Source organism: Bos indicus, chromosome 23, assembly GCF_029378745.1.
Source record: "Bos indicus isolate NIAB-ARS_2022 breed Sahiwal x Tharparkar chromosome 23, NIAB-ARS_B.indTharparkar_mat_pri_1.0, whole genome shotgun sequence".
NCBI classification, from domain to species: domain Eukaryota; kingdom Metazoa; phylum Chordata; class Mammalia; order Artiodactyla; family Bovidae; genus Bos; species Bos indicus.
The window spans coordinates 15,133,128-15,151,478 of NC_091782.1; the positions used below are offsets into that span (position 1 = coordinate 15,133,128).

An 18,351-nucleotide genomic window follows, 5' to 3' on the forward strand; every position below is an offset into this window, starting at 1 on the left:
TAATATTTTTTTTAAGTGCATGAATTGCAACTCTATTTTTTACACTTAAAGGCTGATGAGAAACCTTTACTAATCCTATTAAAGAAAATCCAACATGACAGCTCAATTGAAAAGTATGGTAAGCATGTTTACTCACTAAATACTATTTTTCAAGAACACAACATGAAACATCTAGCATGCATGTTTAATCTCAGTACAACAGATTCAGAACCAAGTATACATGTGCACATGCTTCAAGGCTAGGTTACAATTATCATAGTCATCGTCATCATCATCTTCACATTTTCTTTTCAATGCATTTGATGCTTCATTAGCAGTATTTTGTGATGACACCATGTTAGTGGTAATAAGAATATTTTTGGACCCAATTAATGATGGATTAATTAGAACATTCTGAACTACTGATGTTGCAGGAATTGATGCCTTTACAGCTGGGGATTGTGAAGTGGGCATCTGTACTGTGAATCTTTGCCCTGTGAGGGACACTGGAGTCCCTACTTTAGTTGAAATGGACATGGCTTGTGGGGTTGGTGTGCCAAGAGTGGGAGTACTTGGTCTGCTAGTAACTGAACCAACACTTAACTGTGGAACTCTCATTCTTCCTATAGAAGTAGATGCCTTTTTTGTAAAGACTTAAGTCTATAATTTGGAGCAGTCAAGCAAAACCTATCAGGTAGCAATCTAGGACCTGAATATGGCTTGATCCATGGCAAAGGGGTTTGATTTCTTTGCCTTGCAATATCTAATAAAAAAATCTCTTGGGGGAGGAGAGGTAACAGACTGGTCAGCAGGACACTGGATTGCCATTCGCACATCATCTGCATCAACAGTAGCATTCTTAGCATGATTGAATAAATTTTTGCATCGTCTAGAATTGTGGTCACATACCAGAAAGCAACCTCCAACATCTGATTTATAATTCTTGGTTCATGAATTCTGTAATCCCCATACCCTTCAGGATTTGTGCCATCATCTGTGCATCTTTTGGCATGCTCTTGGGAGAAGCCATCTTGCCAGACTCCTTGATATTTGGTGGTCAAACTTTTCAAGCTAAATCACACACATTAATGTATTTCAGTCCTGATCTTGATGCAAGTTACTTGCCTAATGTAGTTTTTCCAACCCCTGGTGTACCAGTGAGTAGGATGTTTGGAAGCAACATGGTCCTCACCCCACTGGCTCTGGACACCTCTGCACATGTGCTCTACACCCGACTCATTTTTAATATTTTTGACTCATCTTCCAATTCTCCAAGTCTCTCTTTAAGTGCTATTACACCTCCCTGCTGAGATCTTATTTTTATTATTATATTTTTCAACTCTGCAACTGTTTATTCAGTTTCTTTTAAAAAATCCAGGTCACTTTTTTATGGTTTCCAGTTCCAAGCTATAATTTTAAGATTGTCTTTTTCGCTAATTGAATATACTACACATAGTTTTTCTTGGTAGTCTGTCTCTAGTGCGGTCCTATAGCCTACTTTTTTTCACTTCACAGTATATTGTTCACATAATGTTACTCAGTTTCCTGTCTTATTATTTTGGTATCTGAATAATATTCTGTTGATAAAATGAATGGTAGTTTCCTCATTTATAAGACAGGAATATTCCTACCTCTTGGGGTAGCTGCCTGGCTCACAATAATTAATCTCACAGAGAATACTCTAAGTAATTACTTCTGACCTTCTGTATCTTTGCAATGATTATGACTTTGAAAATTATGTTTATGAGTAGATGGGGTCTTCAAGAAAATATGGAGAAATGACATAAGTTTATTGGGTATTTGGATTCTGTATGTTAAAAATTTCCATTATTTATATTTAAATATGTTTATGTACTAAACATAAATCATAAAAGTAAAATGAAGTTCCTTAAAGGTAAAAAGGTAATATTTTATATTTTAATGAACCCTTCCTGTGTACCAGGCCCTATTCTAAGCTCTTCACATGTATTAGCTCATTTGACCATCTCCCAGCAACCCTCTTTGAGAGGTATAATTATTAGTCCTACTTTACAGATGATAAAGTTGAGGCCCAAGAGGGTTAAATAACTTTCTATGGTCATACAATTAATAAAGGGAAAGACCAGGATTCTAATACAAGCAGCGTGGCTCCAGAAATCAGTTTGTTAAATATTGGTATATGAAAAAAAAAAAAAAGGAGAGGAAACAGGAAAGGAAAAGCAAGAGTATCACATGTACCTCCACCAGTAAACCTCGTTATCACATCTTCTTTGACATCCCCAGCTCCATTCTGTACTAATCTTAGAGAACCAGGAAAAGATGTGAAGAGAAAAAAGACAGTGTTTCCCGTTCTATGGATGTGTAACAAGTCACCCTTCGTGGCAGAAAGTAGCCATTTGTTTTACCCATGGATTTCATGGGTCAGAAGTTCAGAAAGGGTAGAGTGAGCAAGATTTGTCTCTGCCTCACAATGTCTAAAGCAGCTTTAAGTTTAAAAAAAAAAATCTTTATTTCAGATAAAGTTATTTCCATAATTAAGGTTAAAGTAAATGCACTTCCATGAGTCCGTTATTTCAGGTGACTGAGTCCTCAGATGGAAGACTTGAAACTGGGGATAGAAATTAGGCAGTCATCTGAAGGCTCCTTCACTCACTCGTCTGTTGATGATGATCCCTGGCTGGGAGTCTCAGAGACTCTTTGTGAGGACCTCTCCAGGGGGGCTTCCCTCAGAGACTAGATTGAGCTTCCTCATAGCCCAGGGTTGGCATCATCCAGAGTTAGCACTTTTAGAGAAAGAGAAAAGCAGATGGAGAGAGGGAGAGGGTGGGAGAATGAAAATAAGGCTGAAACTTTTATGATCTATCTGGAACTTAGATAGTATCTCTCCTATGTTTGTCAATGAAGGAGACTCAAAAGATGCAGGTTTGATCCCAGGGCTGGGAAGAGTCCCTGGAGGAGGAAATGGCAACCCACTCAAGTATTCTTGCCTGGAAAAGTCCATGAACAGAGGACCTGGTGGGCTACAGTCCATGGGTTCGCAAAGAGCTGGACACGACTTAGCACACAGCATGATTTCCTCTGTTGGTTGATGTAGTCATGACTTCCCCAGTCTGACTCAAAAGAGGGACAGCCACATTGTAAGAAAACTATATGAGGTGGGATATGAAAGTGAAAGTCGCTCAGTCATGTCCAACTCTTTGGGACCCCATGGACTACACAGTCTGTGGATTTCTTCAGACCAGAGTACTGGAGTAGGTAGACTATCCCTTCTCCAGGGGATCTTCCCAACCCAGGGATCGAACCCAGATCCCCCACATTGCAAGTGGATTCTTTACCAGCTGAGCCACAAGGAAAGCCCAAGAATACTGGAGTGGGTAGTCTATCCCTTCTCCAGGGGATTTTCCCAACTCAAGAATCGAACTGGGGTCTCCTGCATTGCACGCAGATTCTTTACCAACTGAGCTATGAGTAAAGCCCATGAAGGGGATATATATACATGCCAGTATACATGTGAGGTAGGATATATATTGGTAAATATGCCTGAGAAGGAATATACAAAAGTTCATTTCTGTGTTGTACTGAAGCCAACAGAAAGAAGAGTGGTGATTTAGGCAATCTTTTTTAAGTTAAAAATAACAGCTAACAGAAAAATATGCATTTTCACCCAGAGTAATGGTGAGTGAACAGATATACTAATTTACATAAATACAAATGACTTTAAAACTAACAATCTTTATAAGTCTGCCCTGATTGATTTATAAACTACCTCCGATATTTTATAGTAGGACACATTCTGGAGGAAGAAAAAGTCTGATTTCACATATCATGACTGGTCTTTATATCCGAGGACCACACTGAGAGTGCATCTGTGGGACAAGGCTTCCCATTCAGCAGACAGAGTATTTAATAGCAAGAGCTTATATGATGTGGCAATTTGGTTCTTACATGTACATTATTACACAAATAGACACTTCGTAGGACAGAAAATGCATCTTTTGTGTCACTGATCAACAATGACAGCAAAAGATTAATTTTAAGAAAAATAAATACGATCTTTTAACAAACATGGTCAATGAGACCAGATTGAAAATTCAATTTATGAGATGAAACTGATGCCTATAACAAACCAGCAGATTATGAGATAATGTGCCCTCTTGAATATCAAAAAGCCTGAAATATCAAAGAATGTTCTGCATTCACTGGTTTTACCTAAAACTCTGGGTATAAGGTCAGAGGCAAAGCCTGAATGGTTAGAAGGAGCTAACTGTGCATTTCCACTGTATCATGGAAGGCATAACCACTTCTCAAGCATCCCTACTCCAGTATGCATCAGATGAGGTGGGGTGAATTTCAAACCAAAGAGGCTCAATAAAATCCTATTTAGGAACAAATCAATATGTATTAAAATTAAATCCAAGTTCTCAGCCTGTGCAAAAACATTTGTAAGTTACTATCAAGATTTTTCTTTTTCTTAAAAAAAAAAAAGTTTGCTTATTTATTTGTTTATCTGGGTCTTAATTGTGGCATGTGGGATCTTTTTTAGTTGTGGCATGTGAACGCTTACTTGCAGCATGAGGGGTCTAGTTCCCTGACCAGGGATCAAACCCAGACCCCCTTCAGTAGGAGCCCAGAGTCTTAGCCACTGGACCACCAGGGAAGTCCTGCAAGACTTTTCTTAAGGAAAATGATCATAATTACAAAACCCAGAGGCGTGAAAGCTAGACACGGACACAAAACGCAATCCTATCCAAGGCAGATGGATATGTGGGTTGGACCAAATGTTTTATGGGAACTTCAGTAGATGTGCAGCTAAGATGGTTGGAGGGAGGACCAGGAAGAACTGGAACTTCTTTCCTGGACCATTTCTCATGCCTGCCCAAGCCCTCTGGATCATGTGAGCTCCTGCTCCTCATGCCAAGTTTTCTGGCCCCTTCCATTGTGGTAGCAATACAACAACAACGAAGACAGTTCTGAAGCAAGATGTAATGATGATAATAACTACCTAAGAATCTCCTTGGGTGTACATTATTTATCCTCACCATTGGCAATTGACCAGTTATACACAGATCACCTGCTTGTGTTTTTTTTTAAGTCACAAACATTTTCTTTTATGGTGGCGGGAGTCTGTTGAAGTAAGCAGTAAAGGAATACTGGGGATATAATTGAATAGAGTTTGTATAAATCATAAATGAGTCCAATTTTTGTGTAAAAAAAAAACTAGAGGATGACTATATAAAAATTTTCCTCTTGAACTGATTTTTTAAATAATTTAAAAAATATTTTCTTGAGCTGAAAAAACATGGATGTTGGGAAAACTCATTTTGCATGCAAAAGGAAAAAGAGATGTTCAGAGAATGCTTATGTATTTTGCTGTCTTGTAGTGGTCCTCAGTTGCTGGACAGTTCTGAAAGTGTGTCTGTGGAGACACATTCAGCTTAGTGGCACATAGAGTCTGAGGCTGCTGTGCTGTGGATGCTGACATGTGGCATCCACCTTCCTCTAGGCCGGGGTCCCCAACCCTGGGACATGAACTATTAGGAACCAAGGTGCACAGCAAGAGGTGAATGGCAGGTGGAATGAAACCATCACCCCCTCTCTCGGCCTCCCCATCTAAGGGAAAATTGTCTTCCGCAAAACAAGCTCCTGGTACCAAAAAGGTGGGGGACCGCTGCTCTAGGTCATCCTGGTGGGGGACCGCTGCTCTAGGTCATCAGGCTGACTCTCTACTGGAGGACAGAAGAAGCTTGCTATCCTTTGTGGAGCAAACTTGAAAAATGACATTGTATGTCCAGCTCACTCATAGTTAACATGGACGGATCACATTAGGTGGGTCCCTTCCCTTGTCTGATGGTGGAACTGATGGCCCACTCCAATTCTCTCTCCCTTAGCCATATTATGTCATTTGGAGCGTGACTGCAGTTGTTGACACAGCAGTCTCCTTACCGCACTGCAGGGGGGTGCCACTCCCTGCCCGGGACCATCAGAATGTGTTGCCTCTCTGTGTTCCTACTTCTTGATGGCCACTACTTTTACTCCTCCTCAGTGGCTTTCAAAGGCCTCGTTATCCATTTGCCAATCTCAGCCAATAATTTCCTTCCCTCTGGCCACAGAGTTTATAGAGCTGCCTTTCTCGCTCAAATCACTTGTCAGACCCACCTCCAGCTCCTGCAACCGAATTTCCATGTAGGGAGGTTGTTTACAAAAGGCCAAGGGACCTGTTTCATTTCTCCATTGTCTGGAGCACACCCATCATTACATGGAATTATGCAACATATTCATGGCTTCTGAAAATAATGCTTACCGTGTTTCTTGGAAAATCAGGATAAAATTCACTTCAAATAAGATGACCAATGTGAACTTAAAAAAGAAACCCACAAGAACTCACTTTTTGAAACAAAACAGAAGCTTTTTTGGCCTGCGCAATGCCCTCAAGTTTATTTCCAGTAAAGGATCATTACAGAGACAAATAACCCAACAGTTACTGTTACCGGATGCAAGATGGTGTGCCCGGTGCACAGAGGGACCAAACAAAAGGAGAGATTGGATTTTGGAGTAGAGAGAAGTTTATTGCAGGACATGCAAGTAGAAAGGCTTGTGACCTGTGACCCCTCAACCCCAAACTTCTTGAAGTGTTTCAACACAGCATTTTTTATTGACAAAGAATTCATTTTTAAAATTTATGTTTAATTGGAGGATAATTGCTTTACAATTGTGTGTTGATTTCTGCTGTGCAACAACATGAATCAGCCACAAGTGTACATGTATCCCCTCCATCTTGAGCCTCCCTCAAGAGCACGAAGCTGAGTTCCCCAAGTTTTATAGTATCTGTAAAGCATTTTTAAAGGTAAGGTGAGGAAGGGATGTGATGCTTTTGAACTGTGGTGTTGGAAAAGACTCTTGAGAGTCCCTTGGACTGCAAGGAGATCCAACCAGTCCATTCTGAAGGAGATCAGCCCTGGAATTTCTTTGGAAGGAATGATGCTGAAGCTGAAACTCCAGTACTTTGGCCACCTCATGCGAAGAGTTGACTCATTGGAAAAGACTCTGATGCTGGGAGGGATTGGGGGCAGGAAGAGAAGGGGACGACAGAGGATGAGATGGCTGGATGGCATCACTGACTCGATGAGTTTGAGTGAACTCCGGGAGTTGGTGATGGACAGGGAGGCCTGGTGTGCTGCGATTCATGGGGTGGCAAAGAGTCAGACACGACTGAGTGACTGAACTGAACTGAACTGAGGGAGGGGTGTGGTTAGTTGTTAAAGACTTCTCTGGTCGAAATCTTTTGTTCTTGGCTGCCATCAACTTCCAGTGTTCCTGTAAACCTCTAACAAGACAAATGTTATTCTCTTTTCAGCAACTTTTAATCTCTGTATGAATGGAAAAGTGTTACACCCTTCAAAGAATGGACTATCCTATATATTTCAGGCTATGGGCTACATTCTTTTTTTTTAATATTTATTTTTATTTGTTTGGCTGTGCCAGCTATTAGTTGCCACCATTCTCTGCCCACCCCAGAATCCATATGCTGAAAAGGTACAGCATCTGTAGGACCAGACTGCAAACTTCTTGAAATCAGCTCCTAAAACTTAAATTCCCTTGCAATCTCAAGAATGTTTAACACATCATCATGTGTAGGGTAGGTCCTCAGATATTGTTCACTTGGCCATGGTTCAGCTTCCAGTTATGTGACGTAAGATAAATATTGAATAATACAGGCTGGGTTAAATTACCTCTACATATTAGCTCTGACATTTATAAGCGGAATTTCTAAGGTCTTGAGCTACTGGAAAAATATACAAAGTATGGGGCAATTCCTTCCTATCATCACACAAATAGTGAAATACTCTCTAGGGAAGTTGACCTTCATTAGGTTGCTCACATTAGTTGAAAATGTATTTCAACTGAGCTTGAACCCTCACTTGAACATTCTTCTTAGAGGATTTCAGCCACTCTTACAGTTTCAGCTACCTCCTTAAAAGTGGATGATTCTCGAACACTTTCCAACTCCTATCCGTTTCAGGATCTCTAGACTACTCATTCCAACTCTTCATTGGAAATCTTCACCAGGCATTTAAAAGCCAGCTTAAAATTAACATGTGCAAAGCTAAACTCTAAATCTGCTTTTCCTATTTCAAATATTATTTTATAACATTATCCTCCCTAATGGACCCTAGCTAGAAACCTAGGCATCATCCTTGACTTTTTCTTCAATCTTACTCTCCAGAGACACAGTGAGTTGCCATATCCCATCTTGGTTGCCTTCTTAGCTCATTTTATTTTTCACAGTTTTTTGAGATTTAATTTACATTTCATAAAATTCACTCACTTTAAATAGGTTCTTCAATGTGTCTCAATAAATGTATATAGTTGGGCAACTGTGATCACAATTCGGTTTTAAAACACTCCCATTATGCTGAAAAGTTCTCTGTACCTCTCTCTGTACTCCCACCCTGGCCTCAAACAACTGCCTATCTGTTTCTACAGTTGTGCCTTTTCTAAAAATCCCATATAAATGAAATTACATAATATGAAGTCTTTTGTATAGGACCTATTTCACTTTCCATGATGTTTTTGAGATCCATGGATGTTGCATGTAGCAATAGCCTGTTCCTTTTTTGTTCTTGCTATTCAGTTGCTCAATTATGTCCGACTCTCTGCAACCTCATGGACTGTAGCACACCAGGCTTCTCTGTCCTTCACAATCTGTGGAGTTTGCTCACATTCATGTCCATTGAATCGGTGATGTCATCCAACCATCTCATCCTTTGTAGATCCCTTCTCCTTCTGCCTTTAATCTTTCCCAACATCAGGGTCTTTTCCAATGAGTCAGGTCTTCTCGACAGGTGGCCAAAGTATTGCGGTTCAGCAGTTCCTTTTATAGTTAATAGTATTCCATTGTATGAGTATACCATAGTTTGCTTATTTATGGACATTTGATTGCTTTTCCAGTTTTTTACTATTGTGACGAATATTGCTAAGAACATGCTCATACAAGTCTTAGTGTGGATACAGGTTTTTGTTTCTGTTGGGTAGAGATCTAGAACTGGAATTGTATGGTGAGTATATGCTTAACTTTTAAAGAAACTGCTGTAGTTTTACAAACTGGATGCTCAAGTTTACATACCACCATCAGTGCATTTAGGTTCCAGTTTTTCTATCCTCATCAATACTTGGAATTGTCTATCTTTTAATAGTTGATGTTTTGTTCAGTCACTAAGTCATGTCCAACTCTTTGTGACCCCCATGGAGTCCACCAGGCTCCTCTGTCCATGGGATTCTCCAGGCAAGAAGACTGGAGTGGATTGCCACTTCCTTCCAGATTAGGGATCAATAAAACCCATGTCTCCTGCATCGGCAGGTGGGTTCTTTACTGCTGAGCCACCAGAGAAGCCATCTTTTAATAACAGCCATTCTAATAGGAGTAGCAGCACATTTCATTATTATTTATTTTATATTTTCCCAAGGACTAACAATGTTGTTAGTCTAACATTGTTAGTCTAACTAACAATTTCAATCTTCTCATGAAATGTGCATCCATTTATCTTCTTTGGTAAGGTATCAAGATCATTTGCTTTTCTTTATTGAGTTGTCTCTTGTTATAGAGTCATAGAAGTTCTTTGTATTTCCTGGATATGAATCTTATTGAATATATGTTTTGCCAATATTTTCACAGAGTCTGCAACTTGCCTTTTCATTTTCTTCATGGTGTCTTTTGAAGAGCCAACATTTAGCTTCTTAACTTTTGAATGTGGCTCATGCCTCTCTTCCCACAGCCACTTCTTTGAGCTCAGCTGTTTTCTATTCATGGCTGAATTTTTTTTTTTTTTTCATGGCTGAATTTTTGTAGTAGCCTACTGACTAGTCTCTTTATCTCCCCATTGCATTTTCTAAAATGACCTTTGCTTTCAGGACTAAACATAAGTTCTGTAGCCACATATATGTGATGTGACAACTACGGAGGGATGCCCCTCACATCGTTTCCCAAACAACCTGCTGTAGAAAGCATGGTGACTGTCAGAGTCCAGCCACCAGAGCTGTGGATCCGCCGCAGCACTCACTCCAGGGCCACTCTTGCTCCAAACTGCAAGACAGTGACGGAACTCAATGCAAGACTCTGCTAACAGGCGACCCCTGCTGAGGAGCTCCTAATCAGCTTTGCCAAGGCTTTCTCAGGGTTTTGCTGCAGTCTTTGGAGCTTTTCCAACCCAATTTCTTCATTCCTCATTTAAAAAAAAAAAACTTTCTAAGTTTCATTGTGAATTGTCCTTTTTTTTGAGTCTGTATTGAATTCGTTGGACTTCCCAGGTGATGCAGTGGTAAAGAATCTGCCTGCCAATGCAGGATATGCAAGATATGGGGTTTTGATCCCTGGGTAGAGAATATGCTCTTGGAGTAAGAAATGGCAACCCACTTCAGTATTCTTGCCTGGAAAATTCCATGTATAGAGGAGTCTGGAGGGCTATGTCCATGGGGTCACAAAGAGTTAGACATGACTAAGCACACACACACACACACTCACACACTGAATTTGTTACCACATCCCTTCTGTTTTATGTTTTACTTTTTTTGGCCACGAGGCATGTGGGATCTTAGTTCCCTGAGCAGGGATCAAACCTGCACCCCCTGCCTTGGAAGCTGAAGTATGAACCACTGGACTGCAAGGAAGTCCTCTTCCTTCCTTCTTTCCTTTCACAGGTGTCAAACCTACATCACAATCTGAAGGCTCTTCTAGCCTTCTCCTATTTCCTCTCCCTTTATCCTTCTTGGTGTTTTTCTCAGTAAACCTCTCACATGTCTAGTCCTATCTTGGCATCTGCTTCTCAGAGAACCCACCTGCCACAAGAGACAAGGCCATGCCTGATCCAGTCCCCACTGTAATCTTGCTGACTCCTCAGTTGTCAGTGAACTTGTGTCTTCTTCCAGTTCATGATGACTATAGAAGGAACCAGGGCTTCTTCTGCCAGTTTGCTCTCTTTTGTTCAGACTTCTGAAGCAGCAGAAGAAAAATCCATCTGCCATAGTAGAAAGGCTATGATAATGTGCTGAGGAAACCTTATAAGAGTAATGTTAGGCAGGAAGTTAGTCATGAGCAACAAGAGGTGGCCCCATTGACTGACTGTGGAATAGCTGCCTAATCTCAAGCTATTTGCCAACCCCTTCTCAAACACATACCCCATCAGTACTCCAAAATGGTCAAGAGACTGGAAAAACCCCCCACAGGCCAACTGGAGGGATTTTCCCCACTCTGGCACATGTGCACACCTCATGCTATCATGTCCTTAGATAACCTTTGGTGGCCATAGGGCTCATTAAGTGTTCATAAATATCCTACAAATACATACATCTAATTATAACAAACTGAATTATGGGAAGGACATGTACAGTAGAGCCTCTTCTTATACAAACTGCAGCTATCAATTAAGACTGTCAATCAACAGCCTCCTGGATTATACAAAAGAACCTTGCCTTAAAAACCCTATACCCCAGCTCTCCCAAGGCCATTGGCTTCCTTGGCCTGGCCCACCTCTCTCTTGAGGTGTTCTCTCTGTTCTCTCTTTACCTTCAAATAAACTCTCTTGCAACAGGTAAAACTTCAGATTCTTTTTTGCATTCTTATCAAGAACTGAGGCCCACAGGAGGAGGGGTCTCCAGACTCTCTTCCACTAAAAGTAAGAAGAGCAGGAACTCCAAAGAAAATTCAACCCTTCTAAAGAACGTATACCCTCAACACCTTCTTTTGAGCTGTGGATGTTGGAGGAAGAAAAAAAAAAAAACCCTTTTCTATAGGGAGTTATTCTCCTTGTACCCATAAATAAATTCACTCTTCCTTGCAAAACCCGATGCTTCTGACAGTGCTCAAATGTGCTGTTAGAGGGGTTTGGTCAGTAGTGAGAGACAGCAGGCAGGCATGCTGTGTTTATCATCGCAGGAATCTCATGGGGCTCTTAAAAATTTGCAGGGCTCTGGATCCCAACCCAAACCTCCTAGACTAGATTTTCCAGAGAAGAGCACTGGGAAGAGTATTTTGGACAAATGCCCCATTACAATGTTTGAAAAATACTGGTAGAGTGGTTCAGATTACAAGTACTAAACCTAGCCTGATTAGTCTGGTTCTCTGACTTTTTCTGGCTGTGTGATCTTGGACCAGCTCCTTTGTTTTCTCATCTGTGAGATGCTATAATGAGTAGTACTTCCCGCATTGGTTTCTGTGAGCACACAAAGAGTTAATGGTTTGGGTATGAGTAGGACAGTGTCTGTTGCTTGTGGATTAGTTGCTAGGTTGTGCCTCACTCTTTTTGTGACCCCATGGGCTGTAACCTGCCAGACTCCTCTGTCCATGGAATTTCCCAGACAAGAGTATTGAAGTTGGTTGCCATTTCCTTCTCCAGGGGGGGTCTTCCCAACCCAGAAATCGAACCCGAGTCTCCTGCATTGCAGGCAGATTCTTTACCATTGAGCCACCTGGGAAGGCCAGGACATTGTCTATCTTATAGAAAATTGCTTATTAAATTTTAACTCTCTTTATTGTTGCTATTGTTATCATCATCACCATTATAAGTCTTATTAGTGACAGATTGAATGCAACAAAATCATGAGCAGCTGCCAGGTGTTATGCTAGGATCCAGTAGGGAGACAGTATATTTTTGAAGGTATGGTTAGAATACGGAAATGAGCCCGACCTACCACCTGCTCATAGCTAGTTGAGTTTTTCCCTACCTGGCCACGTTCTCCCATCTAATCTCCATCATCTAGGGCATTCATTAGTCAGCTCTCTGTCAGGATTAGGAGTGGGCTTGGTGGTTGGTACAGAGACAAGCTAATAGTCTTTGATCTAGATTTAGGAGAGGCTCTGAGAAAAGTCTCTTAGTCATCAGTTCAGAGTTCACATCCCAGGGAATCTTATTAGAGAAGTGAATGACCTTGAGCAAATTATTTAAGCTCTCTGAGCTTTTGTTTCCTTAATTTCCGAATGTTTTCTACCTCCCTGGGCTACTGTGAGGCTTAACTAGCGAGATGATGGATGTAAACTCCCATGCTGGGGGCTGAAGAAATGGGCGTCCCACCTTGTTTCATTAGGACTGTTTTTAGTTCACTGAGATAACCTATCCACAGACCCTGGATGAGCCCAGCTGTCTCCCTTGGAGGGGAGAATTTCAAGACCCAAAAGCCTCCCCCAACTGCCAGACTTATAACTCAAATAAGCCATCTTCTCTCTGAATGTCTCAGCAGTGCGTGGGAATTGTCACTTCTCACCTGTATATTGTCTTGTCATTTACTCCTACAGTCCAGGAGTGGCCGTTCCAGGGTCATTTAAAAATGCTGAAAGAAATACATAGCTCAACAAACCCAATTCTTTCCCCAAACTTTGGCTTTGGTTTTATCAACATGGATTTTAATTCTCGCCCCCTGCCTCAATGGTGAGCGCACATGGCCTTTGCAAACATGTCTTCAAAATGTCTTCAAAGTTTACAAAATGAACTTTGAAACAGGACAGTAAGTAATATCACCAAAGCAGCAGTCATTGAGAAAATGGTCTCTTTAAATGGGCTAATGTTTTGGACTTTGATGTGTCCAAATTTCAGAGGAATATATATATAAACTTGTTGATATAAATTTTATTTTTTTTTAAATTAGGACATTTGCTAAAGCAGTTGCCAAAGTGGTGCCTAATTTGGAATTGTTCTTTCCACCCTGGTTTGCAAGGGATTTGCTTTGGGGTAAGAGTATGTAACAGAGACTGCAAATCAAAATTTGCTTCTTACAGATTTCCAAGCTTAAGGAAAAAGTCCCACACAATGGATTAGAAAGTACTTGAAATCTCTCTGAAGTGAAGGGTAGGATTATGCGAAGATAGTAACAGGCAGTTCATAACCTTTTTGCTATTTTTCAAGTGTGATGGTGAACTCCTGCAAGCTAATAAAACATAGAAATAGAGACGTAACAAAAACTTTTCGGCGCTGAGAATGAAAACACTGGGATACTCTAAAAAATTTGCTAGATAAGCAACTCATGTTCAAAGGTGAAATAAATCATACACATTATATGATTGATTTATTTAAACATAAGTCTATACTTCAGGGAAAAAAATGATTTCTGAGGAATAGAATGAAATTCAGGATGCAGTTGCCAAGACATCCCTTGGAGAAGAATTGTATCTACTTAGATAAAGCTGGGATGGAGTCATGTGAGGTGGAATGCCAACTCCCAGGAAGCTGAGCCACAGCGGGTCCTTATGTCCTTTGTACAAAAAGGAGAGGTTATGCCTAGGGTGACAGGAAGAACCTCCTTTCCTTGACAAAGGACAAACAGTAAGTAGAATCCTACCAAAAGGGTTTTAGAAAGGCCCATAGATGAGGGTTATAGTACCACAGCTCGAGTGGCAGTAGGCAAGTCCTCCTTTCCTGGTGTGAGTTGGGAGACTGTTGTAGATGTTTAGGACGGGGACTTTCCTGGTGGTCCAGTGGTTAAGAATCTGCCTGCCAATGCATGGGACACCAGTTCAATCCCTGGTCCCAGAAGATCCCACGTGACACAAGGCAGCCAAGTCCATGTGCCACAACTACTGAGCCCACACACTCTACAGCCCATGCTCTGCAACAAGAGAAGCCATGGCAAGTGAGTAGCCCATGCACTACAGCGAGAGAGTAGCCCCACTTTTGGCAACCAGAGAAAGCCCCCTCGTAGCAGCAAAGGCCCAGCACAGCCAAAAATAAATAAACAAAAAAATATTCTTTAAAAAAAAAAAAAAGATCTTTATGAGAGTCTTGCCCAAATTCAGAGATTTAAAGCACATCCCAGTGCAACCTGGCAGAGAGATATTTTTTAACCTTAGTCCTTGGCATGTGTTTTATTCATTTAGTCCTGCATAACAAATTATCTCAAAACTTGGGGCTTGAAATAACAAGCTATTTTTTTCATAATTCAGCAAAAATTTGATCAGTTTTCTTCTCCAAGTGGTGTCAGCTGGGGAACTTGGAAGCGTTCAGCTGGTAACTGGGCTGTGAGGTCCAGGAAGTCTACGCTCACAGGTCTGTTGACCTGGTCCCCCATTAGGCTGCCTCTGCACATGGTTAGCTTGGGCTTCCTTACAGCATGGTGGTCTCAGGGTAGTCTGGCTGCTGACATGGCACCTGGTTTCGCCAGGTCTTAAAAGTTACCACTTGCCACTTTTGTAGCATTCTGTTAATCAAAGCAAGACATAAGGCCAGTCCAGATTGAAAGGGAAGAGACAGGGACCCCTCATGTTGATGGTGCAGTGTGCGCCTTGGTTCATCTTAAAGGAGGAAAAGAACTGATGGCAGCCCTCTCTGGAGAGTCTACCATAGTCTGAGAAGGTGGGGCTGGCAGCTGATGGCTTTGGAGAAGAGCGTGAAATCAGGCTAAGCCAGGGAGAGCTGCATCTGGAGGCAAAGCTGATGTATGAATGGTTATTAAAGTTTAGGCAGTTGGGCACCAAACTTCAGGTAGGAGTTCAGACATAGTGCAACAGGAAGTTGATCCTAAGGAATCCTAGGGGCAAGGAGCAAAGGAATCTGGGAACATTATACCAACATGAATCAGGCTTCCCACAATACCTGGATTTTTTTTAAAAATTCAAACATCAGACATCCCTGGTAGTCCAACAGTTAGGAATCTGCCTGCCAATGCAGAGGACATGGGTTCGATCACTGGTCCAGGAAGATTCCACATACCACAGGGCAACTAAGCCTGTGCCCCACAGCTATCGAGCCTGTGCTCAGGAGCCCCTGCTCTGCAACAAGAGAAGCCACTGCAATAAGAAGCCTGAGCATCACAACTAGAGCGTATGCTTTGCTTGCCGCAACTAGAGAATGCCGATATGCAGCAACAAAGACCTAACACCGTCCAAAATAAATAAATAATAAAAATGTTTTAAAAGATCCAATGATGTATATTGACCTTATTGTTTTTTAAAAACAAAGTCAAATATCTGTACAAAAACAAGTTCCTTTTGCATCATCTTTGTGTTCCTGATGTCTCTAAGCTCTTTAGGTAAAGAGCGGGGAGATGAATGACTCAGAAAAGATGGGGCCAGAAAAGCACAGTCAGTTGCCCAGCCTTGTCCTGGCTGCATCTGACTTCCTCATCTCAGCTCTGGAGGCTTCATATGAAATAGCCAGTGTTCTTATTGAGGAGAAGGCGGTGCTCTCCTAGGGAGTACTTGCAGATGTGGTCATCCTAAAGACCTCTGCTGGTGGGAGTGCTCCTGGTGTTGAGTGGATAAGAGCCAGGGAGGCTAAGTATTCAAACACCCCACACACTCGCAGGGAATTATTGCAGCCCAAATGCCATTGGCACCCTGACTGAGGAACACAAGGTAGACAATTGGGGTGATATTGAGTACTTGGGTGGAAATATGGAATTTGGAAGATGCAGGGGCTGCAAGATCCCATAATAGGCTGCTGTCATCTAGTAAGTCCAGTAAGTCACTGCTAAACTGTAGCAAGCATGGTGCCTATAGAAAATACAGTCTTTAGATCATGTACCCCAAAAAAGGTCACCTTTGAAAGCATGCATTTCCTCACTTCTCTCAACTATTCTGAAATGATAGCTGGAGAATCAAAAAATGTTATAATATTTTTATAGAAATAAGGTTGTACCATAACCTTGTGAAAAGAAGGATTGGTTTATCTCCATCTGTGGAAATAACTGCACCCTACTTTTATTGTTCTTATTCAGAATAAAATATGTTCATTTTGCTGTGAAGAGATGTTTCTGCTAACATGTACAGAAACCTATTTATTCTCTCCCAATCCAACTGGTTTTCTCCTAACCTGCCAATCCACCAGGTTTACATGGTCAAGTCCAGTCTCTGATGGCAGGGGAACCCGACATGTAGAACCTTACATGGGGTCTAACGTGTGGGGTCTAAGCTTTTCCTCCAGAATAAACTTCACCTTGTGTGGCAGAAACATACTCTGCAGCCTTTCTCTTGCAGTGATACATTTAAGAAGTGAGCTTGAATTTGGGAGTCCTGATCAGTCTGGCCATGAAATTGCTCCTCCCAGTGTCAACCTTGTTCTTCTAGTCCTCCTTTGTCTCTTTTTATGCTTTTACTCTTTTGTGTAGCTGGGACTAATGCAGAGATTTTCTTGGAGGGAAGAAAGCATTCCATGTGAAGCTTAGTACTGTCCATTCCAAGCTCTGGAAATGACTTAGGTGTTTGCCGCTGTGTGGTCAGCAGATGGCTATGTCTCACCCACTCCTAAGCTCAGAAAGTTTCCAATTTTAAAAGCTTTTTAATGACCTCTAATTTGTCAATGGATAATACAAATCCGGCACAAACAAGCAGTGATTTAATTGGGTACACTGACATCTGCTTTCACGGCCGTGTACTTTTGAAAATTGTGCACAAGTATTTTGGTTGAGTCTACACTGACCATGAAGAAAGCCTTTGAGTGGGGGCAAGCTGTAACAGATGTAGTGTAGATTTCATTATCCATACAGTGAATTACCTGTGGCAAATTTGAAATCCTCACGTTATTTCTTCTTCTACCTAACACTTATCTGGACTCCTTCCCTCTGTGGTTGGTTGATGTGTGCTCTGGGAATGCAAAATCATTTTAGTGCATTCCCTTTGATGACTTGGAAGCATCTGAGACCACGCAGAGCCCCAGGGTCATGGTTATGAACAACAATTATTATACTGGAGACTTACAGATGTGCCGGTTACTAGAGGGTTGTGGTTAATAGAATGTTAAACAACAAAGAGTTTATTGTAGAACTGAGGAGGAAAAAAAGCTCCCCAACAGCAAAATACATAATCTCAGAAAGTCAGGGGATCTGGAAGAAAACACACAAAGTTAACTTTTCCCTTTATAAAAAATTGTTCCCCCAAATTAAATGGTCTGAGTTTTAGAAACTTACCCTGTGGGAAATACGTTGCTTCAAAGGAGAAAGAGATTAAATGGAGATGCAGCGAGCAGTGTCTCCCACATGTAGACTCTCTTCCACAACGTGGTTAGGCATTTGGTGAAATCTGATTAACTCCAGTCACTAGGGAACTGTTCAGTGGCTTTTTAGTTCATGGCACTGAGTCCCCGTGCACCAACTCATGTCCTCCTACTGCACATGGAACATCAGACCAGATGGCAAATTCAAATGCAATTCAGGCACTATCGTCATCCTTTACACTGAAGGCAATAACCTGACATGCCTTTTAATGCCATCACCTGCCTTGGCCTGTAGTAACCAGACACATAAATTGGGTCTTGCTAAGAAGTTCACTCCAGTATTCTTGCCTGGAGAATCCCATGGACAGAGGAGCCTGGCGAGGTACAGTCCATAGGGTCACGAAGGCTCTGACACAACTGAAGTGACTTAGCAAACACACACACACAAGAAGTTCACCAGCGCTTCCCTGGTGGTCCAGTG

The 18,351-nt window shown here is 41.5% G+C and overlaps 1 pseudogene; it reads right to left on the reverse strand.

The window, feature by feature from the left end:
- Positions 1-204: 204 nt before the first annotated feature.
- LOC139179103 (transcription initiation factor TFIID subunit 9-like) overlaps positions 205-18,351 on the reverse strand; it is a 44,015-nt pseudogene continuing 25,868 nt past the window's right edge.